This window comes from Zingiber officinale, chromosome 6B (genome assembly GCF_018446385.1).
Source record: "Zingiber officinale cultivar Zhangliang chromosome 6B, Zo_v1.1, whole genome shotgun sequence".
Lineage (NCBI taxonomy): Eukaryota > Viridiplantae > Streptophyta > Magnoliopsida > Zingiberales > Zingiberaceae > Zingiber > Zingiber officinale.
Genome location: NC_055996.1, coordinates 101,961,907 through 101,986,973, shown reverse-complemented (window position 1 = coordinate 101,986,973; position 25,067 = coordinate 101,961,907). Strand labels below are relative to the sequence as shown.

Below are 25,067 nucleotides of genomic sequence, written 5' to 3'. Positions count from 1 at the left end.
AATCAAAAAATTTGCCTAAACATTTTTGGACAGAAGCTATATCTTGTGCTATTTATGTCTTGAATAGGTGTCCAATAAGAAGTGCTCAAGATAAGACACCTAAGAAAGCTTGGAGTGTAAAATATCGAAAAAAATGGCGAATAATAATAAAGAAATTTTTCAGGATTTTTAGAAATTTTTCGGAGCTCGTATGAACGAGTTAACGGGGATAAAAAAAATGGTGCTCGAGAAAGCCTGTTTAGGCTACCCAATTAAGTGAGAAAAAGTTGATTTTCTTTATTTATTTTCTTTTTCTCATTTATTTTCTCCGTTTCTTCCTCCCTGCACGCTCGACACCTATCTGCCCTAACCGCCGCTCGCGACAGTTTCTTCTCCTCCCCGTGTCCTCACCGAGCCTCTCAAATCCCCTCTGCCACTTCTTCTTCTCCTCCTCTTCATCGTCTGCACGCCCTCACCCTCTGCCACCAGCGACGAGAGTCGATTCCTCTCATCTGGCCGATGCGACGCCGACCCCCGATCCGCCGGCATCCGAGCCCTAGCGCTGACCCTTCTTCCTCTCTTCTAATCTGTGCGCCGAGGTCGACCACTGTGCCCTAGCAAGCTAGCCGACCGCCGATCATCAGCCACTAGACGCCAGAGCTTGACCCCGTTTCCTGCCTCGATTTGGTTCTCTGGTTGTCATGAAATAGCTCCATCAGGTCATTGAGGAGGTATAAGCATCCGATTATTACTCTTTTGTTGGTTTAGTTTTCCTTTCTAGATTACCCTCTATAGTCTCATGTTGGATTGTTCTGTTTAAGGGTGCTTGGATTGAAAATTCACTGGCATGTGAAATGTGAAGGTTTTAGATTTGAATTGGAGACTTTGATTCAAGGTAAGTTATGTATAGTGTTTTGGTTGATCTCTTGTTAGTATTAGGTTGATATGGATTGGTAACAGATTCTATTTGAGATGTTAATCTGTGATAACATGACTAATGAGTAATTAGTTATCTTAGGTTGGAATTTCAGATGTGATTGAGGTGCGGATTGTGGATGATTTACATTGAGGGCAGTAGCTTCATGGTTGCTCCGACTAGGATTTTCTGACAACCACTTCTCTGACTGTGAGGTGATAAAAGGATACTCACTATTGGGTAAGTTTAGTTTGATTATGATGGTTATTTAGTGGTTGGTTGGTTCAGATGGATGATGGTTGAATTAAGTTGATAAAATGAATTGTATTAGTTGAGATTGTTCTTGAGTTATAACAATTGGGACCACTTGGGATTGATTCAATTTGGGTTTCCTTAATCGGAAAGGAAATAGGTTTATTTATTTGGTCCTGATATTCAGTTAACTAAATGATACTTGTTAGAGTAGCTAAATTGAATATGTGTATGCAGGACCCTGATTACGGGACGATTGTTCTGATGTGAGGATTATTTAGCACAGACTACAGTTAAAGGCGGGTACCTCTTGACTTATCTTTTATGATATTGTCAATTGGATATGCATAGTATTTTATAGCTACAAGCAATGATCATATTTGCCTTTGGTATGTCACGGTTTGATACCCATAACCCATAGCATGTTCTGTTTTGTCGCTTGTTATGTATCCATGTTTATACCTCGTGATTATTGCCATGAGTACCTTAGTTCCTAGAGTAAGTGACATACCATGCTTTACTGAGTTTAGGACTAGATTCTGGATTTTTATTATCTGGCATGTGTACCTATATTTTTATATCATATCTGATCTGTGTACCTAGACCCTTTTTCTTTGATCCATGTATATTGATGGTACATTTTTTATGGAGGTAGATATGTTCAGGATCTAGGGTTTTTGATTCCTTATCTGACCTGTGTACTCAGACCATTGATTAGGTCAATTTATTCTAGGGTACACATTTTATATATATGGATTGGTACAGGATATTGTCATGCTTAGTGTCATGCACCATTCGCATGATTGCATGCTGTGCGATTGTCGGCTCCATTATTGTTGAGCACATCGTCAGTTACATGTATCTGCACACACGACCACTCATGGGTTAGTGGTATATTCAGGCATGGTGTGTTGCAGCAGGTGCTCTGTCAAGGGCTCCGTTGGTCCACTCATGGGTTAGTGTGACGCACCGTTGTAGCAGGACAGGGATCCCTCCCCGTCATCGTGTACCGAGAGATGAGAGCATTGAGCTCCCCCATTTATGATTTGGGGTAAGGAGGATAGGTGTACTCCGACAGCATCCCGTCCACTCGGTCACTCATCAGGAGTAGTGATGGCAGAGTGCACGGTTGTCACAGCCCTACCCACTCAGTCTCACCATCATGTGTGAGACGGCTGACTGGAGAGTAGGGGTGACCAGGACATGTCATTGACATCATACACATTGATGCATTTATTGCTTGTGTTTGCTGCATTTATTTGCTGCATTTGGTTGGATGAATATGTTTGACATGCATACAGGATTTATGACACTCTTGGTTTGACGACCTTTTGTTCTGGATAGGAGTTCCTGGTGAGTACAGCTTCCTCAGTTACCTTTCAGTTTTGCATTTTTCCTATACATGATTAGGAAGTTGTATTCCATGTTTATTGCTGTTAGATATATCTTACTAGACATGTCTATTGGTATTCGCTAAGTTGTTGAACTCACCCCCGTTGACACTATATTTTTCAGGTACCAGATTCTTATGGTCGCTTGGGAGTATCCTGGCTGCCGGTTCCCACGTCACATTAGAAGACTATAGTTTCCGTTAAGTTTTATTTGTTTTATGTATCAGTGTGTTTAGCTCTGTACTCCGATTTTGCTTCTGGAGCGTTGATGTTTTTATGTGGTATTTTGTATTGGTTGTTGGTTGTGTAAGCCTAGCCGGCTAGCAGTTTGTATTTTGGTTTGTATTTGGTTTCTGTAAATTTTTCGTTGTGTTTTGGTTTTGGTACAGCCGAGTGGGCTGCTTTACATATAACTGCATGGTTGTGTGTATATTACAGCCGCCTGTGGCTGATGTATATTATGTCTGTAGAAATGCTTCAGATTGTCACCCGTACAGGAGAGGTGCTGCCGAAATTTCTTCGGACAGAGACTCCCCCGGGGCGTGACATGGAGTGGAAGAAAGTCAACTGTCAAACATCTGAAGATCTTTGGTTGTGTGGCATATACACATGTACTAAATAAGTTTAGGAAGAAACTTGATGATAAAGGTGAGAAATGTATCTTTATTGGCTACAATAATACATCAAAGGCTTATAAGCTATATAATCCTGAAACTAAAAAAGTTATTATAAGTCGTGATGTGATTTTTGATGAGCATGATAGTTGGAATTGGTCTATTGAAAAAGAAAAGTTTATTGTTATTCCTGATATTCCCAATGACTTTTTGGATGAGCAACCTACTCAAGATAATACTCAAGTTTCTGTACAATCTGAAGCACTAACTAGGATATTACACCGCGAGTGTCGATTACCAACTCACTTGCAAGATTACATATTAAGTAATGATAATGACCTATCTGATGAGGAAATTATTCAATTTGCACTTTTTGCATATTGTGATCCTATATCTTGTGAGGATGCTGCAAAAAAGACTCATTGGTTAAAGGCAATGGATGAGGAAATTCAGGCAATTGGAACTAATGGTACTTGGGAATTGATCGAATTACCTCCAAGAAAAGAACCAGTTGGAGTAAAATGTGTGTACAAGACAAAGTATAAGTCAAATGGTGAAATTGACCATTTTAAAACAAGGTTAGTTGCAAAAGGTTATAAGAAAAAAGCATGTATTGATTACTTTGAGGTTTTGCTCCTGTAAGTAGACTTGATACAATTTGCATGCTTATTTCACTTGAAGTTATTCAGATGATGGGATCTTTGTCGCACAAAAGAAATATGCTTCTGATATTTTGAAAAGGTTTAGAATGGAGTGCTCAAAATCGGTTCCTACTCCCGTGATTGAAAAGATAAAGTTGTCCAAAGATGAAACTGGTAAGAGTATGAATATTACAGCTTATAAAAGCTTGATTAGGAGTTTAAGATATTTGGTTGCTACGAGGCTAGATATTTCTTTTGGAGTTGGGGTACTTAGCAGGTTTTTGGAGAAACCAAAAGAGTCACATTAAGCTGCAGCAAAACGAATTTTCAGATATGTCAAAGGTACAATTAATGAGGGAATCTTGTATTTTACTAATAAAACTGTGAAACTTGTTGGATTTACAAATAGTGATTGGGTCAGAGATGTTGAGACTAAAAAGAGTATATCAAGATATGCTTTTCATTTAGGTTCAGCTATATTTTCTTGGTCTTAAAAACATCAAGTGGTAGCACTTTCAACAGAAGCAGAATATATAACTGCAACAAATTATGCTACGCAAGCAATTTGGCTAAGAAAAATTTTAGATTTTCTTCAAAACAAACAAGATGACCCTAGGATAATTTTCTGTGATAACAAGTCAACAATTATATTATCTAAGAATCCAGTCTTTCATGGTCGCAGCAAACATATAGATATCAAGTATCATAAAATCAGAGAATGGGTTGAAGAAAAACAAATCAACATTGAGTATTGCCCTAGTGAATGTCAAGTTACAGACATATTTACAAAATCAATGAAGACAGAGACTTTTCTCAAGTTGAAGAAGGCAATTGGGATGACTAACATTTGTGACTTGGTTTAAGGGAGACTATGTTGTATTATTTAAATAAAGTCAAAATTAAGATAGAGTATATCCGTATTTAATGGATAGACTTTGAATCAAGTCAAAATCTAGATGCATAATTTAAGGATCCATGGCATGATTTTAAGATCAGATTAGTTTCTACTGCTATATAAAGGCATGTATAGCCTATGCTTGTAATTGTGTTTTAGATTTATTAGCAATAAGAAAAAAATTGATTCTCATTTTTTATCTCTTCCTTATCTAAGTTGCTACTATCGAGTATTCTCTTTTATCTCTTCTTCATTTAAACACTATCACAAACAAATAGTCAAATGCATGCAGACACAGATATTGACAACATCTGTGGCAAATTTAATTTGTGATTTAGAATTTGGCTTGTATAATGTCAACAGTATGCTTGCTCACTTGGAAAGCCTTTGCAAGTGTTAGTTAAGAAGATGAAAGGATGCCTTTCCTTTTCTTCATCTAACCTATTTAAATTCCTCCATTAATAAAGGAAGAGGAAGAGTCATCTTCTTCCTATAAAATTACGTCCAAGGTCCAAGAAGTAAGATGAAACAAGTTGTGTGCGAAGTCTGTGCAAGGTCAAAGAGAAAGAGTTCATCCTATGTGTACGATCTCTATGCAAGGTTCATCTGTGTGTACAAAAGAAATAGAAAGGGTTGTTGCAAAAATTATAAATTTTGGTTCGTCCATTACTATCGGGTTGGGAATTGGTTTGTGAACCTTGAACGGCTTTTCCATTCGTTTGTGATCACTTTTTCAACGACGAGTTATTCTTTGATTCCTTCTCAAATTTCTTCTCCAAGAGCACTGTAAGTTTTTATAGTTTATAGATTTCATTTTCTGTATTTTATATGTTTTAGAACCAACAATAGTATTAGAACAATGAGGTTCGTGAAACCCATAGCCTAGAAATTGCGACTTCGTGTCATCGATTTCCTTCTAAGGCAACAAGCGCCTCGTAATCGCCGTTGGAACCGGCGACTGCAAAGCACATTGGCAACCACGTCATGGGTCAGCGGCTGTGTTGCGTGCCGGAGACCAGGTTAGAAGGCCAGCGATTTACCATCGTGATCGACGACCTCACGACATTGAAAGAGTTTGATTAATCGATTGATTTAATCGATTAAATAATTTCTTCGTTTTGATTTTATTAAATAAAAAGAAAAAAAACGTCAGCAACTCACCTTTTACTCTTAAGGAATAAAAAAACAAAAAATGAGAAACGTTTTCTCAAGTGAAAATAAACAACAATGAATTTTTTTTTTTGGGTTCAATTTAGTTTAAACCAGATTTCTCCAATCAGATTTAGATCTAGTTCAATTAGTTTAAATCAATCTAATCTAATCAGACCCAAGTCTAATCAAACTATTGATTGATTTAATCAGACAAATTTGGTCCAAATTAGAACCAATATGATTCGAACAGTTCAATTAATCAAACCGGATAGAATCATACTAGTTAGGTTTAATCAAATGGGCTAGATTTATTATAATGGGTCAGTTTTGATCAAATTGGATCAGATTATCCAATGGACCATAATTGATCAAATGAGCTATGGTTGGATCAATAAGTCTGAGTTAGACTTAAATGGATTTTGATTAAACAGTAACAACTGAACATTCTAATTAGATTAGTTCTAATGAGTACAAGAGGATAAACAAATACTTAAGATCTAGTTTTCCAATCGACCGGTCCAGAGTGTTAGTTAATTGGAGCCCCTGAAATAAAGAAAAATTATTTTTCTTATATGCTTAATTATTCTGTGCATTAGTTCTATGCGTGTGTGTGAATTGAAATAAACCGATTTTGTTATTGCTTGTCAGTTTTGTACTGACATTATTATTTTCAATTCCAGATGTCATAGACGATATGCACAATGGCCCGTCGTGATGTGTGACGGAATGAGTTGAGGGAGGAGATTGAGAAGATTGAGTATGATACAGTTTTCGGGCTCAAAGGACATATTGGACGTCTTGATTTACTCTTTAGGAAGCTCAAACAAGAAGAGTTTTCAATCTTAGATAATTATAGAATCTAGGTTTTGGTCTAATCGCTACCAATATACCTCAATGAAGTAGCATACCATTTATAGGGACTCTCCGAAGGGCGAATCTCATATGCATAGTTATGTGTGGAATTACTTCGCCATGTAGATAAAGAGGATCCTGAAGAGTTTAAGGAGGATCTGAATGTAGATCAAATACAAAATCCTGAAACTGGTCTACCTGAGATTGCCCTAGTTGAGTCCAGGATGAAAGGGATAGTATTGACCGCTATACTAGTATTTGTCTTAGTGGAAGTGATGTTAGCTTATGTATCTTATTAGAGTGTTGTTGTTGTTACTATCGTTATGTATGAACAATATTAGCCCATTAAGTTTAATAAAATCATATAGTAGAAATTGTTGTTATATACAAATAGTCCTACTTTATGAAATGTTATGTTATATGTTAACAAATAAAAAAAGGAATGTTATGGATTAACGGTCTTAAAAGAATAATTAGTTCATTTAAATGATGAGTTCATTTCATAATTTATTCACTTAATAATTAATTCATTTGATGGGATATGTATAATATAATTGATTAATGTTGGTTGGATTTGATCATATAAATGATGAGTGAAAACGTAGTTGTCACTTGATTTTGTAAACCAACTCAAATTAACATTGAGTCAATCATAAATTATCAACATATGAAATATATTAAATTATTAAATAATATATTTATTTATGTTAGATCATGGCTACTAAAAATATCATAACTGAACTCAATAAGAAAGAGAAAAATATATGAGGATAACTATAAAATATGACACCTCAAGTTACAATATGTTCTTGAGGAACAAAATGTTCTAGAGACCGTAAATCACTTTATGGATGAACCTATTGATGGTTCTACAACACAATATAGACGTGATCTTGATACTTATAAGGCATGGAAAAAAAATAGCTTTCACTACTAAGGGTACATTGATTAGTTCAATGGTAGACGATCTAGTATTTGAATATGAACCATTACCATTGACTCATGCTGTCTGGGTAGTACTTAGAAAGAAGTATAGTGAAGTAAGTCTAAGCAAGCTTCGTCAGCTAACAATCAAGTTTGACAGCTACAAAAAGTACTCGAATGTTACCATGGCCAAACATCTAAGGGAAATGACAAATATGATTTGGGACTTAAAGGCTGTCAGTCATAAGTTAACTGATGAACAATAAGTTTAAGCAGTAATTCATTCCCTTCCTGATTCTTAGAAATGATGAAACAGAATTTGACTCACAGTTAAAATATCAAAAATTTCACTAATGTCTCACACCATGTTGAATTGGAGGTGGAGAGAATAGAATCCGCAAAGATTTCTAGACAAGCTTTTGTTGCTGAAGATTCTGGATCCAAAAATAAGAAAAGATAATTTTAGAAAGAAAGGGAAAGGGAAAAGAAGCTAGTGTTGCTACTAGGCAAGGCCCAATCAAGAAGGAAAGAAGTATGGAAAGAAACTTCAAAGTAAGCTGACTTGTTATAACTGTGGCAAGAAGGATCACTTTGCTCGAGAATGTATTGAGCCAAAAAAGGTAGATCCATGTTTATCTTCTTTCTATGAGCATTATGTTGATAGTTCGGTGTTAGTTAGCTGATTCTTATCCTTTGTTAATTATAGATTCAAGAGCAACGAATCATGTAGCTCATGATCGAGCTACATATGTGGAGTACCGTTAGTACTATCTGACAATAAATAGATATATGTGGGAAACAATATAAGAATTAAAATCAAAGGAGTTGGAATATACAAACTCAACCTGCGTGATGGACATATCTTGTTTCTACATGATGTCTTGTATGCTCCTAAGATTCGAGAGAATCTATTTCTGTCGCACGAACCATTTTCCCTGAAGTATAAAATGATGTCTTGTAACCCTTCCTCTTCATCTTCTAGCTCATTCAAATTCCTCTATTAATAGAAGAAGAGGAAGAGTCATTCTTCTCCTATAAGATTGTGTCTAAGGTCTAAGAAGTAAGACGAGACAAGCTGTGTGTGAAGTCTGTGCAAGGTCAAAGAAAAAGGGTTTGTCCCGTGTGTATGATCTCTGTGCAAGGTTCGCTTGTGTACACAAAAGAGAGAGAAGGGGTTGTTGCAAAGAATATAAGTTTTGGTTCGTCTATTACCATTGGATTGGGATTTGGTTTATGAACCTTGAAGATCTTTTCGATTTGTTCGTGATCGTTCTTCCAACAGTGAGTTATTCTTCGATTCCTTCTCAGATTTCTTCTCCCGGAGCATTATAAGTTTTTACAGTTTATAGATTTTGTTTTCTATATTTTTCATGCTTCAGAACCAACAGCAAGCACTTCGTCAGAGATCGGTGGCATCGATCCGAAGATCGCATTTAGAACCAAGATGATTCTAGGGTTCTGGCTGCTAAGCCCAGAGATGGCAAATACACTGGAAGCACTGATGTTGTACTGGTAGTGAATGAGCCCTTGAGGAAACACATAAACATCACCCTTGTTAAGAGCCTTGGTGAATTGCTTGTTTCTAGGGTTAGACGTGACAAAACCTACAAGGATGTTGCCTTCCAAGACAGTGAAGAGTTCAGAGGCACGTGGGTGGGTGTGGGGTGATATGAGGCCATATAGAGCAAAGTCGAGTCGAGCCAAGGAGATACCCAATGTGTATTTTGGTATCTTCAATTAGTTGCAACGTGCTACATGAAGATAACTTTAAACTCCTCAAAAGTTTGGATATAAGAAGCAGGGAGTCTACTAAATCATTTCTTCACCGAGCCTGAAAGCATGGTCAAGAAGCGTTCTCAAATTTACATATGGGATCTTTGGGATATGTAATACCATTATATTCCTTGATTTACAACATCCAAAAGTGTCTTGACAACTTATCTTGGAGGATGTCCTTCAAATATTGGAGCTTTCATTCCATCAGATTCAAGACCCTTTTCCCTTAGAAAATCCCATTGAGAGGTTTCACTAGAAGATTCTATAAAATATTCTCTCACTATGAAGTTATCGATCAGTATGGAAGAAGTAGTTTGCGGCAGTGTCGTAAGACAAGGTACCTTTTTGTGTGTTAGTGTTGCTTCAACCAATCGGGGTGGCAATTCGATTAAGGGATTAATTGTTGGTGGAGGATGCGAGAATTGCCCCTTTAATACCGCTTGCACCATTGTCATTACCAATTTATCGAAATCCTTTGTTATCATAGTCATGACATTAGGTCTTCCAACATCATCCATCTTAACATCCCGATTCAGGTCTGTAACTCAGTTTTTTTTACAAGCAATATCAATTTGATCTTGTTCGTGAACGCTAATGAGTGAATCATTGGTGAGTTGACTTTATTGCCAACTTGAATCGTCAATCACTTGATGACAACGAGAATGATGTGGTTCTGCGAGCCTAGACGACAACAAACAAGAAGAAAAGAAGTTAGAATGATAGTTAGAGAATTCTCGACGCAACCACTTTAACACTCAAGATAGAGAACGAAGAATAAGAGTACATTGGATGCCAGAAAGGATTACCTTTTATAAGGAGACATCAAACTTTTTCCTTCAGTTCCCCTTTTTAAGTTATCATTATTTAATTCCTTAAATAATACAATATTTATTCACACCGCTATCTTTTTTCCGAAATAATCTAAGATTTACACGATGATTATTCTTTTCTTGAAATAATCTGAGATTTACTCGATGATTATCCTTTTTTTGAAATGACCTTGCATTCCAAGTTGAGTCACCAAAGTGACGGGAGACCAAGGAGTCGAGGTGCACCCAAGAAGTCAAGGTGGACCCAATGAATCGGGATGCTCTCAAGGAGCCAGGGTGCACTCAAGAAACCAGGGTGCACCCTTGAAGTTGGGACGTGGCCAATAAGACAGGGTGCTCCTCAAAGAGCTGGCTAGGGTGCACTTAAGAAGTCAAGGCACGTCCAAGGAACTGAGGATGCACTCGAGAAGTCGGGATACATCCGAGAAATCCGAGCACATTCAAGAAACCAAGGATATAGTTGAGAAGTGAGGGAACACCCGAAAAGTCAGGGTAGATCCAAGGAGCAAGGATAGACTTAATTTTTCCTTCGTAGAAACCACTATCTCAACAAAAGGTTGTCAATTTCTCTTTTTCATATAGCGCTCATTAATTATCTTTCGCATCAAGTAATATATGCATTTTATCATACATTGATATTGACATTGACATTGCATCGTTAATACATACTCTATCTCATGCCTATTTATTTTAATAATCAATTCGACCAATTAATTTTTTTATATTCTCGAGTTAAGACAAACTAATATTTTTTTAGTTATATTTCATATTTATTAAAAAATAACGATAAAAATTAAATTGAGATGGATTGTATAATGTAACTAAAAATTAATGTAATTATAATTTATGATCATATTTAAAAATTAATTTATTTATATATTATGATTTCTAAATATATTTTTTATTAATATAATAAAAAAATCCAATTGCAAAAATGGAAAATAAATCTTTTTCCAGTAACGAAAGTGTTTTGAATTAAAAAAATAATAATAATTACATAGGATATTTTGCAATCTGAAACGAAAATAAAAATAATAACACGGAATAATTAATACAAGAGACTCGGCTTGAGCAGGCAACTGCGACGAAGGTTCCTCGGGGACTTGTGCTAAGGTTACTTTACGAAGTGTTGAAAGGAAAGGAAAGGAAAGGAAAGGAAGAGGAATATAAAAGAAAGGATAAAGTCGCTATCATTGAACCGGACCTTGTTCACGTATCACTGAGCCGGACCATAAGTCGCTATATAAAGAAAGTCGAGGGTCCGCTTTCTTTGCCTACCCAATTGTATTGTTCCGCAGCAGAAATTCAAGATATGGCAATGTCTGTAGGAGGAGGAGAAGGGGCCGTCGACCACCGAGACCTGGAGGCAGAATTCCTGAGGGCAGCGGGGTGGGCTACCATCCTGCTCTCCTCCACCGCCCTCCTTCGCCCGCCTCACGACATTCCTCTGTTCCGACTCCTTTTCTTGCTGCTGCTCTTTGCCGGTTGTGCCATGCTGTTCGCGTCCTTCACTCCATTTCCGTTCGCGAGGAGGGCGGCTATCCGTGTCGCACTGCTGCTGGCCTCCTTCGCCGGATACTAGATCATGATTATATATATATATATATATATATCTTACGTGTGATCGATACTTTTCTGCTTAAAGCTACTGTTCTGTTAGAGTGGTGAATGCTACTTGGGTAGGTCTGTTTCATTATAGAGTGATCGATATTTTTAACGTTGAATGTTACTTGTGTCCACGTTGAATTTTGCGTTGAAAAAGGGTTTTATTGCGAAAACCTTAAAATAGAAAATGGGAAATTGGAAATAGATCCACGAGTCTACCGGTATCCGCACGCCACAAGCTGAGCTGAGGGAGAACCCTAGTTAGATTAGACGGCCTCCGTCCGCTCTCCTTGCCGTCCTGTTCCTTCCTTCTTCTCTCTCCGCCCACGAAATTTGAGGGATCCGCGTTGTTACTGCTTCGGTGATGCTCTCAGTCCCTCGTCGCTCTAAACGCGCCCTCTTCGTGGGCGGCGTCTTCGTCAAGACCTCTCTGCTCGAAGCTCGGTCTACTCACCGCCACCGTTCCTCCTGGACCGCCTTCCCCGTCGACGCGCACCAATCAGATGTCCTCCCGAAGTCAAAAATCTCTTCTTTTGTCTGAAGCCTCCCCGATTCTTCTTCCATCTTGCTCTCCCCGTACTCATGGCTGCACAGGCCGGTATTCAGTTAAATTTTTTTTTAAAAAATGATTTTGTTGTTTGTTTTAGATGTGGCCGTCTGTTCGTTTTCGTTTGCCTTATCACGGAGTTTTAGCTGATTTTATTTCCTACTCGATGCAGCAGTTGTAGGCTACAAGGTAGCCATGCGGATCGGTTATTTGACATCGAAGCCGGAGGAAATTGGGACTGATGGCCGTGGCTGCAATCCCTGGGAAGCAATTACGAGAGTTATGCCCGCAGGTGTGTCTATTTTGGCTTCTACCTCCTAACCCCTTTGATTTGCCTCATACAATATACTCGCACCAGGACCCCATGTATACTTTTTAGACAACAAGAGGATTTTGGATGACGAGTGCTGAATGCTGACCTTCAACGAATCCAAGTTTGGCAACCATTGTTGGCATGACACCATTAGCCAACTATCTATCCAAGTATATTAGGATTTAAGACAACAAATTTAACAGTTAACTGATAACTGCGTGCAATTTGTCAAAATGTGACATGTGAATTCTTTGTAACCTGTGATTTTATTTTTATCTATATAGTTTTCTTCAAGAGATTAAGCTCTATTTAACTTTGGGAATCAGGCATACACTGATTTAAGATAAATTGAATTGTTTTTGTACTTTGTTTTATAGTGTTTTTTGTTATTGCATTCAATTGAGATTTGATAAACGTTGGGATAAGATTTTATAAATTTGCTAGGAAAAAACTTGAAGGGAGTTCTTATGATTAAATAAGATTACATAAGCAATCTGTTAAATTTGGGTGAAGCTCATTCCATCCTGACTACTAGTCATTTTGGAGGGGGGCATGCTATATAGATATATTTGAGCACGACACTTGTTTTTACGAATGTAATGAGCATGAAGCATTCTACTTCAACATAATGCAATATCGCTATCAGCTAATTGGAGTGAGTTTCTAACAGACTCTGATTGCTTGCCAGTGGGGTATTCATTTTTAATGACATTTAGTTTCACATTTTAGCTAACCAGAAATCCTTAGAACAAACATAGCATGATGATATTGATGATGATTTAATTGTACATTTAGGGCTGTGCAAAAAAATCAAGAAACTGAAAATCGGACCGGAACCGGTAGCTTACCAGTTTACCGGTTAACCAATTTACCGATCGGTTCCTAGTTTAGGATTTTTTTTACCGGTTTAACCGGGAACTGACCGGTTTTCTTTGGAGAATTTTTAGTTGGGCCTTTAGTTAATTTGTTTATAAAAAAACCCAATAACCCACTCTACTAAGTCCACTTAACCAAGCCCCTGTTATGTTACTGGTTCTTGGTTGGAACCGGTACAACCGGAACCGGTTCTACCGGTAAGAATACCGGTCAGTTAACCAGTTTTACATAAAACATGGTAAATCAGAATTAACCTGAACTGATAAATCGGTCAACCGGTTAACTGACTAGTTGAACAGGCCTATGCACATTTTAAGACCAAAGCAATATCCACTATAATCTGCCACACCAGATTGTCGGTTGGCATATTTGTTATGGAGTTTTCTACTAACAATTTCCCTATCGTGTTAAATAATTTCTCAACTCCGCCCATAACGAATCATTCATGGTCGGTCCCAAGCCCGGATAAAGGAGGGGGATTGCGTTACGTTGCTAGCCAGCGTTAAAACTATGGCAAATATTCAATGAACGGATCCATTAAACTAGTGTGCTAATGTTAGGTTATTCTTCGGAAAGAACGCGTTGCAAGATCCAACTGTAATGTCTCGGCAAGGACCGCTACATTTCTAGAACTCGAATGCAGTGCTAAATATGTAAGAGTTCACTTTGCAGGGTTCGACTGTAACGTATCGGCAAGGATCATTACATCTTCATGAGAACTTGGGTGTAGTGTTAAATAGGCAAGAGTTCTCACACCATAGGTTGGATAAGAACAAATATGATAGGAAGTTAATAATCTAAGATTTGGAATATGGACCATAGGAATCCTCACTGGTAAATTAATAGAGATAGTAGATATGATGATTAAAAGAAGAATTAATATTTTGTGTGTACAAGAGACAAAATGGGTATGTGAGAAGGCAAAACTGATAGAGAACTCAGGTTTTAAATTATGGTACACAAAAAAGAGTAAAGCAAGAAATGAAGTAAGTATTATTGTAGATAGTTTATAAAGGATAAAATTGTAGGAGTAGTTAGAAAAGGAGATAGAATTATAGTCCTTAAGATAATAGTGACGAAAGAAACTATGAACATAATTAGCATATATGCACCGCAAGTAGAATTAGATGAAGCTGCCAAATCAAGGATTTGAGACAACTTAGATGAAATATTATAAAATATTTCGCCAAATAAAATGATTTTAATAGGAGGTGATCTAAATGACATGTTGGAGTGAAAAATGAGAAATATGAAAGGGTACATAAGGGTTATGGGTTTGGAACGAGAAATGAGGAAGGGAAAACTATATTAGATTTTATGATAACATATGATCTTATATTAGCTAATACGTTTTTTAAGAAAAGAGAAGAAAACTTAGTCACATTCAAAAGTGAAAATAATAAATTTCAAATTGACTTTCTTATGGTTAGGAAGAAAAAAATAGAAAGATTTGTAAAGATTATCATCTTTGGAGAAAGCTTAACTACCCAACATAGGTTAGTAGTGTTGGATATACGTCTCAAATATAGTATCAATAGAAAGAAAATATATACGATTCCTAGAATTTAGTGGTAGAACTTAAAGCATAGGAAGCAACATATATTTAAGAAGAAGGTAGGAGTATAAGCATTAGGTGAAATATATGGTGATTCTAATACGGCATGGGATAAGATGGTATCAAAGTTGAAAATAGTAGCTAAGAATGTACTCAGTGAGTCAAAGGGACATGCACCATTAAGGAATCTTGGTGGTAGAATGAGAAAGTACAAGAGATAGTGAAGGAAAAAATGAATAACTTATTGTAAGGACGAGGAAAACTTAAAAAAATATATAATAGTCAAGAAAGAAGCTAAGAGAGTAGTGAATGAAGCAAAGAATGAAACTTTTGAACGATTACATCAAAAATTGGATTAAAAAAGGGGGAAAGAGACATTTATAGAATAGCTAAAGTGAGAGAAAGGAAGACAAGAGATCTTATCCAAATAAAATTTATTAAAGATGATTGTAATAGGGTATTAGTAAATGATGGAGAAATAAAAAAGCAGTAAAAGAGATATTTTCATCGACTTTTTAATGAAGGTTCAGGTAACCAACTTAACTTAGGTAATTTAAATAGGTCAAGTAAGTATAGAAATTTAAATTTTTATTGTAGAATTCAAACTTCAAAAGTAGAACAAGATGCACAATGGAAAAGTGGTTGGACCAAATGATATTCCGATAGAGGTACGGAAGTGCTCAAGGAAACAAGGTATTGAATGACTTACAAAATTATTTAACATGATATTAAAACGAAAAAATGTCTGATCAATAGAGGATAAGTACTCTAGTTCCCTTATATAAGAAAAAGGGAGACGTACAAAATTGTGCAAACTATAGGGGTGATAAACTAATAAGTCATATCATGAAATTTTGGGAAAAGTAATAGAAAAAATATTAAGGAGACAGGGACCGAAAATCAATTTAGATTTATGCTTGGAAGGTTGACAATAGAAGCTATACATCTTCTTAGACAATTAATTGAAAAATATCTAAAGCAAAAACAAATCTACACATGGTATTCATTGACTTAGAAAAAAGCTTATGATAAAGTCCCAAAAGAAATTATATGGAGAATTCTAGAAAAGAGAGGTATTAGCGTAACATATATTGAACGAATTAAGGATATGTACGAGGATGTACCGATTAGAGTAAAAACTTCAGGCGGAGTAACTGAAGCATTTCTAATAAAGATAGAGTTACATCAAGGATCAACTCTAACTCTCTATCTTTTTACACTAATTATAGATAAACTCACTCCATACATTCAAGACACAGTACCCTGGTGCATGTTGTTTGCAGACGATATTGTTTTGGTAGATAAAACACATGAAGGAGTAAATGTTAAACTATAATCTAGGCGGGAAATACTAGAAGAGAAAGGTTTTATGCTTAGTAGAATAAAGACAGAATATATGGAATTTAAGTTTAGTAATATTAAACATAATGAAACAATTGTTAAGATAGGAAATGACGAGTTATCCGAAATTGAGAGCTTTAGATATTTAGGATTATTTTTGCAAAATGATGGAGGGATTGAAAGAGATGTATTACATATAATACAAGCAAGATGGTTGAAATGGAGGAGAGCGTCGGGTGTTTTATGTGACCGTAAAGTATTTCTACAACTTAAACGAAAATTCTACAAAATTGCAGTTAGACCTGCTATGTTATATAGAGCTAAATATTGGGCTATGATTCGAGCACATGAGTAAAGATGAGAGTTGCAGAGATAAGAATGTTAAGGTGGATGTGTAGACATACGAAAATGGACAGAATAAGAAATGAGAGCATTAGAGAGAGTCAAAGTTGCATCTATTAAGGGAAAACTTCGAGAGACACGTTTAAGATGGTACGGGCATGTACTTAGACGATCAATAAATGCTCTAATTAGGCGATGTGAAATTATGACAAACACACATATCAAATGAGGCAGAGGAAAATCAAAAAAGACTTGGTTAGCAATGATAAAATAAGATAAAATTTATTTAAGTATAGATGATGATATATTAGGAGATAGAGCTCAATAGCGTAAAAGGATTCATATAACTAACCCCACCTAATGAGATAATACTTGGTTGTTGTTGTTATTATTGTTAAATAATTTCTCTGCTCTCCATTCTTTAGGCAACCATTGATTTTTTTTTTTGCATATTTGGTCATCCACACTTGAGCTATGATTAATCATCCTAGTTGAACGAGTCGGGAAAGATGAAACCTTCACTACTATTTATGGTGAAACCTTCACTTGCCATTATCATCATGATTAATGGTGTCAATCCTAATTTATGGTGCAGCTTGACTGTTTTTCCTATGCTCTACAAGTGTCATGAGATTTGATGCATCTACAAGTTTGCAACTAGGGTCCGAAACCTCTTCATGGAATGATACTCTAACTCTTGTTCCACAATATGTTAGTCGAAATTTGTTTCCACAATATATTAATTCAGCATGTAATAATGCATTATTAAGTGGTAATTGCTTATGTACTCATTTCTTTTTTGAATAATTGTTTTCCATTTGTCATTTTTGTTTAGCTGTTCTGTGACTTTTTGTTTGCTTATCTGCAAGTATATCACAATTGAATTATTTCGTATTGTTCTAATCACAATATTGATGTGCTAACGTGCATTTGGAAATTGATTTTTTATTGGAGTTTTTTTTTTTTGGTTTCTGTTGAATTCTTTATGGAAGTTTGGTTAGTTTCTGAGTATGTTTTCAGAACAAGGTTCTTAAGTTATGTTTATTTGATCTTCTGGCAGCACTATATTTCCTGGGAAGAATGGTTCACATTTTTGCTGTCGAGACTTGTTTATCTCCTTCAACTTAGTACGGGAATAAACAACCACATGAGAACAATTTGTTCCTTTATTGTGTGAGACAAATAGAGGCTACTTCAAATGAAATCAACAGGTAAATTCAAACCAATACAAGAAGTTATGCTTCCCTAGCAAACAAATAGTCAAATGCATGCAAACACAGGAATTGACAACAACTATGGCTAATTTAATCTGATTTAGAACTTGGCTTGTATCATGTCAACAGTGCTTGCTCACTTGGAAAGCCTTGGCAAGCACCTCGTCAGAGATCGGCGGCGTTGATCCGAAGACCGCATTTGGAACCAAGATGACTCCAGGGTTCTGGCTGCTAAGCCCGGAGATGGCAAATGCACTGGTAGCACCGATGTTGTATTGGTAGTGAATGAGCTCTTGAGGAAACACAAAAACATCGCCCTTGTTAAGAACCTTGGTGAATTGCTTGTTCCCAGGGTTAGACATGACGAAACCGACAAGGATGCTGCCTTCCAAGACCGTGAAGAGTTCAGTGGCACGCGGGTGGGTGTGGGGCGGGATAAGGCCATATGGAGCAAAGTCAAGTCGAGCCAAGGAGATGCCCAATGTGTTCAACCCGGGGATCTGATCCACGGCGACAGGGGTCACACTAGATCCACCTGCATTTTAGGTGTTGCCAGGCTTATCGAGACCAGAGAAGAAGAAATTATCGGCGGTGACCGTGTTTGGGTCCTTGCAAGCGAAGCCATTAACAAAGACTGCAAAATGTGCATGAAAAGAAGCGTAAGCGAATGTGACAACAAGATGGTTAGACAAAAGTAAGAATTCAATGAGCAGAATTTATAGTCACCTGCAGAATTCTTATCGGCGACGCAGAAATCTTGGAGCTGGCTAGGATCAGAAGCCATGGCAGCAGTGGAAGCTAAAGCAACTAGGGCGAGGAAGATGATGGGGCCATCCATCTCTCTAGTCTCTCTATCACTTGGCAGAAGAAGCTTGAGAGGTGGTTGATGAAATGAGGTTGGGTTGGAGGAGTTGAATATTTATAGATCCTCAACTGTGAAATTTAGATTAATAAATATATATTAAAAGTTTGTCTTGGTCAAATTGAGATCAGATAGCGTGTTCATTTGAACTGATGTTTTCAATAAATTTGAACGCTGATGGAGTTGAAAGAGTCACTAAAATGACTTATTTATTTATTTTTGCAAATATTAAGATTTGCTCCAAATGTTGAAAAGTTGTACAGGTGATGATTGAGATAGTTTATGTTATATTGGGATTGCCATTCATGACCAAGTTATGGTTGAGCATGATATTATTGAAACTAAGGTGCTTTGCATAGACGAAATACAGGAGTCATGGTATTAATTGTCCTTAGGGACACCAAGTGGTGAGGGGATAGATCAATTATTGCTACTATGGAAATGAAACTTACCCGTGGCATCCATATGATATATGTTATACCAGACTTAATGATGAGCATACAAGATTTCTCAAATCATGTGGAAGTTTCTATCCAGGCCCATGGATATACTAAATGGCTAGGAGGTTCTAGCAATCTATTAATTACGTGAATGATGATTAGGAGACTAACAAATACTAGCTTTACAAATTTTGTTTATAATGTCCAAAATGTTACAGATTATTTAGGCAGCAGAGGCGTAATAGCCTTACCGGGAACAAGATTCACTACTGAAGAGCTATAGCAACAACGATGGATCCTTCGACCATCAACAAGAAGAAGCCCGATGGCGCCAACAGGAGTATTAAGCAAGACACTACTTGATAGAAGTATCTCCATGGAATTTCAGGGTTACACCCCTATATCAGAAAATACCACGGAGGGCAAACTATAAGAGTAAATCAAAATGATATGGAAATCACCTCTCCAGATAACGAAATATTAGTAATGATGACAGAAGAATTCATGGAAGCACTTTATGTTATGAAGCTTGGCCCGAATGCCATACTCCCGGAACGAAAAATTGCAGGAGCCGCAGGGTATGATATATCACCAACTCATACATATATTATTGAAGTAGGAGAACGAGAACTAATCTCCACAGGACTAGCAATCGCAATACCAGAAGGGTATTATGGACGAATTGCCCCGCACTCAGGAGTTGCATGGCAAAAGGGCATCCGAATTGGAGCCAGAGTTATCGATAATGATTTCCGAGGTGAAGTAAAAATTCTTGTTTTCAATATGACTTATGGTAACATAGTTCTGAACCAAGGGGAAGCAATAGCACAAGTAATTCTGGAAAAGATAGCAACCCCTGAAGTTGTGCAGGTAGTAGAATTACCAAAAACTATACGAGGGACTGGAGGTTTTGGTTCTACTATAGAGCAGCATATGAACCCTAAGAACACAGTGGTCAATCCAATTGACACTTCTCATGTTCAAATAGGCACCCCAGAATGGGAAAATCTGATGAATAAACTGGTGCCTCTAAATAGTGCTCCTTCAACAAGCCAGCAACAATTGCATGTCTTGACCACTGATGAGCCAGCCGAATGGATTAACTCATTCTATACGGAAGGTGATGGGTATGACTCCTCCAACTCTTCATTTTATTCGACTGAATTTGATACTTTTAATGAGCAGCAAATGATAGCTCATATGGACTTGGAAGAAGAGTTAGAACTGGATTACCCCATTCAGAAGCAGAGTGAAGGCATCTTTGTCTCCTCATCTGCAATTTCCAAATATAATCCACCAGAGGATACAATGATGGGACCACCACAGTATGCACCAGCAACAGAGCAACCATTTACTCAAAATCCCTATCAAAATATGAGATTCATTGGAGCAAAGATTGGGAAGATAAAAAGAGAGTACAATGAACCATGGACTCTCCCTTCGGCCCAACAACAAACTGGTGCATTACTTGTACTCCTTGATAACATTGGGCTTTATAATGATGTTATATCTAGGTGGGAGTCTATAACAACAAACGTGGTCGACTCAAAGTTATGGTCGGATAAGCGGACTAAAGTTCAGTTTATTGAAAACCTATTGGGAGAAATTGAGAAGAAAACATTTATCCAATGTAGAATGATGTATCCAAATCAATACAATAAATTGATCAACTCAGCGGATGAAACTCAAAATGTTTTATCCCAGATAAGGAGAATGATTACATTAGAGGATCCGGCCTTAGGCTCAACAGCTTACCAGAATCAAGCATATTTAGACCTAGAACGACTAGCATGTCATAGTACAAAAGACCTTATAACTTATATGAACCAGTATAAAGATCTTGCGGCTAGAACAGGAAGAATGTTTCTTAATGAAGAACTCTCTAGCAAATTTTATAGAAAGATGTCGTCGCTTATCGGGAGTTACTTGGAAGGAAAATTCCAAGAAAAATTCAGGGAGAATACCATTGGTGTACTACCCCGAATTCACCATGCCTATCAAGAGCTGACAGAAATGTGTAAGCAAGCATCATTACAACGAAGTCTGAAAGACCTACAATTTTGTTCCCAAATACCTATGCCAGGCTACTACCAAAGCAGAAAAAGATATGGCTTAAGGAAGGCTCAAAGCTGTAAAAGAAAACCACATAAGTCTCATGTACGAGTAATAAAGAAAAAGCATCAAAATGATAGAGCCAAAGTCAAGAAATGCAAATGTTTTATATGTGGAGAGGAATGTCATTTTGCAAGAGAATGCAGAAATAAGATAGGGAATAAAGAAAGAATTACAATACTCAAAGAATTAGATCTCCCGGAAGAATATGACGTGGTTTCTGTGGACCAAGAAGAAAGTGACAGTGAAGCAATATGCAGTATTTCAGAGGGAGAGTATAATACAGAGCAACACTGCAGTGCAGCTACAAGCATTATGCCAGAAAATCTATTTGTACTAATAGGCGAACCACAAGGATGGCAGGTGCAGATCGATATCCCAAAAGAACAATACCTCTGTGAGCACAATTGGGAAATAAATAAAGAAATCAGCACTACCAAAATCAAATGTCGAGGCTGTGGGCGAAATATAAGCATAAGGTCAAGAGTTCATTGCTTAATATGCTCACTAATAGCTTGCTCAGTGTGAGAAGATTACTATTGGGGAGTAGAAGCAGTCATTGCACCCCCACCACCTACGCCTTATGATGAAAAGAATCTGGTACCTGAATTATTTGATTACATTGATTATCTTCTTACAGAAAACAGGAGATTGCAAGCTGGAGTAAACAGGCTGATGAAGAGATATTCAGAAGAGGAAGAGAACTAACCCAGGAGTTACTTGAAGACTTACAGCAGTTACCCCTATCAGCGAAAGGGAAAGAACAGATAGTTTTTCTTGAAGAACATTCTATATTAAAGACTACGGAAGGACAGTACCACCAGAAGAGAGCTGTCAATAGACTGTACAATATGACGGTAATATTCGAAATCCCAAATATTGCATCATTTAGTGTTAATGCAATACTTGACACAGGTGCCACCTCCTGCTGTATTGATAAAAGAAGTGTACCAGCACAGGCCCTAGAAGAAAATTCCTATACAATGTTAATTAATGGGGTTAACTCAAAACAATTAGCAAATTGGAAGCTAAGGGGAGGACAAATGTTAATTGGTAAAAACAAATTTAGAATTCCCTTCACATATTCCTTTGAGATGACTCTGGGGGAAGGAATTCAGATGGTCCTTGGCTGCAATTTTATCAGGAGTATGTAAGGAGGCATAAGGATAGAAGGTAATAGTGTAACCTTCTACAAAAATATAACATCTATTGCTACAAATCAGCATGCAGTCGCTGCAATTAAAGAGCTGGAGCTGGATGAAATGGAATATTTGGACATCGAGGAGCGGGTACTCTTTACTAGCAATAGCCTTCCCATCTCTAATATGTTGTAATATAAAGCAATATAAGTAGTATTATATTCACACAAAAAATAGCATGCAATAGACAGATAAATAAAGGAGTAGGGTTTAGAATATAGTTATCCGGTTGAAGCGTCGACATGCCGACTGTCCTTAGAGAATTTATTGCCGCCTTACGGTGCAAAGGCTCTCCGGCAAAATTCCCCCAAGATCCGACAACCGCTCGTCTCGTCCGTAGGTGCACTCCAAAACGGACGCGACACTCGGACCCAACCTCAGATCGCCGGAAGACCAAGCCTCAGGACAAGAAAGCAGCGAAAAACTCAATGAGAAGAAAGCAGAAAACCGTGCAGAATGAATCGCACAGAGAAGGGAGAAGGAGGAGAAAGCTTGAGACTTGAGTGAAGAATAGAGGTGCTGCAAGTCCCCTTTTATTCACTCTGAGAAGATACGAAGCACTGCTTCGCTAGCGAGGAAACGCGTCTCAGTGTCGCGTCCGCGTCCCTTCCTCACGCGCGGAACAAAATCGAAAAACCAAACTCTGGTTTGGTTTTGGTTCAGACCGAACCGGAAACCAAACTGGTTTGGTTCAGACTGAACCAAACCAGCAAAAACAGATCGGGCCGCCCGTGAGCGCAAGGCCCACGGGCTGGGGATTTGCACCCCCCCCCTGCGCGCGTTAATCATGTACGTGACGCCCGGTTTATGGATTTCCGGCTCGAACCCCCCAAATCCACTCGATTTGGGCTTGGCCCACGCATGCGTGTAGGTCCCCTTATCATTGCTAAGCAAGGATGGAAGGGCTTCCTATATAAGCCCTTCCAAGCTTCTCCACTTAGCAATGTGGGACTAAAAACACTAACAAAAAAAATGCTTTGAATTTAAAACAAAATTCAACAATCCCCCACAAATTCAAATCATTTCGGTTAAAAACAAAAAAAAAATGTCCTGAGGCTAGGTTGCAATGAGATTTTAGTGAAAATACCTTCCGGTTTGAATTTTCACCTAAGTACACCAATCTTATTCACATAGGTTTGAAGTGAACTAGGTCTTGAACTTAAACCTTTTTATATGTGAAGTCAAATGGTAACAACTCATCACGGGCGACGGTTGAATCCTTCTGGGTTGGTGCATTACGGCCATGCCACCGAATCTTATTTCATAAGTGCTAAGGGGAGTTGTCTAGACCCCCCACACTGCGGCCACACAGTTACACTTACATAGGTGAGTTCTCCAAGGATGTACTGCGAGCATCCTGTCAATAAGACCTTGAACTCATTAAGAGCCTCCAAGCTCATCCTTACTGGCAGTCAAGCATCTATCCAGGGAAGAGACTATGAGATTGCATCTCAATCAATTTGATGCTTACGGTTCACCCTTATAACTTGTTTATACCACATTGAACCTACTTCTTGGGATCTCCAATCAGATAGGTTGGGTTACCATCATAGATGAAACCAGGATAGGCCTCAGTCCTATTCCCTTACTGGATCTCTTGATTTTCTCAGAATCAAGTCCTTTTGTGAGTGGATCAACAATATTGTCTTTTGAACTTACGAAGTCCAATGACACCACTCCAAGAGACACTAGCTCACGAATAGACTTCAATCTTATTCGTACATGTCTCTTCTGTTTCTGGTTATACTTGGAGCTTCTAATCTAAGCTATTGTTGTTTGATTATCACAGTGTACTGAAATAGAAGGTATTGGCTTTACCATCAAGGGAATTTCTGAAAGAAGACCCTTAAGCCAATCAGCTTCAGTTACTGTGGTATGTAAAGCACACAATTCTATCTCAGATGTAGAACGGGATATAATCGTCTGTTTAACAGACCTCCAAGCAACTGCACCGCCTCCAAGTGTACAGACATAACTAGTAACGGCTTTACACTCAGCAGTGTCTGCTATCCAACTAGCATCACTATATCCCTCCAGGACTGCAGGGAATCTCCCATACCACAAGCCCAAGGATATAGTACCTTTTAGGTATCTGAGTACTCTGTCTAATGCATCTCAATGCGTTCTGTCCGGACAGCTGGTAAACCTGCTCAATTTCGTTATAGCAAAAGAAATATCAGGTCTAGAACAATTAGCTAAATACATTAGACTACCTATTATTTGTGAGTATCTTAATTGAGACACTGTCACACCACTATTATTCTTGTGGAGAGTTTTTGAAGGGTCATATGATGTGACAACAGATTTAACTTGGCTATAACCATATTTCTCTAATACTCTCTCAACATAGAGTGACTGAGAAATTGTTATTCCATCAGTTGAACGAGTCAATATTTCTCTAATACTCTCTCAACATAGAGTGACTGAGAAATTGTTATT

The 25,067-nt window shown here is 37.6% G+C and overlaps 2 long non-coding RNA genes and 1 pseudogene across 2 annotated transcripts; 2 read left to right on the top strand and 1 right to left on the bottom strand.

Annotated features, from left to right (window-relative positions):
• The first annotated feature begins 571 nt into the window (after positions 1-571).
• On the top strand, positions 572-1,043 carry LOC121990486. Its single transcript, XR_006114606.1, has 3 exons — positions 572-710; positions 801-874; positions 998-1,043. It is a non-coding gene; the product is annotated as an uncharacterized LOC121990486 (long non-coding RNA).
• Positions 1,044-11,500: 10,457 nt separating this feature from the next.
• LOC121988541 lies at positions 11,501-14,844 on the top strand. Its single transcript, XR_006114047.1, has 3 exons — positions 11,501-12,425; positions 12,547-12,666; positions 12,733-14,844. It is a non-coding gene; the product is annotated as an uncharacterized LOC121988541 (long non-coding RNA).
• A 3,178-nt stretch (positions 14,845-18,022) lies between these two features.
• LOC121991293 lies at positions 18,023-18,853 on the bottom strand (annotated as a pseudogene).
• Between the last annotated feature and the right edge of the window lie 6,214 nt (positions 18,854-25,067).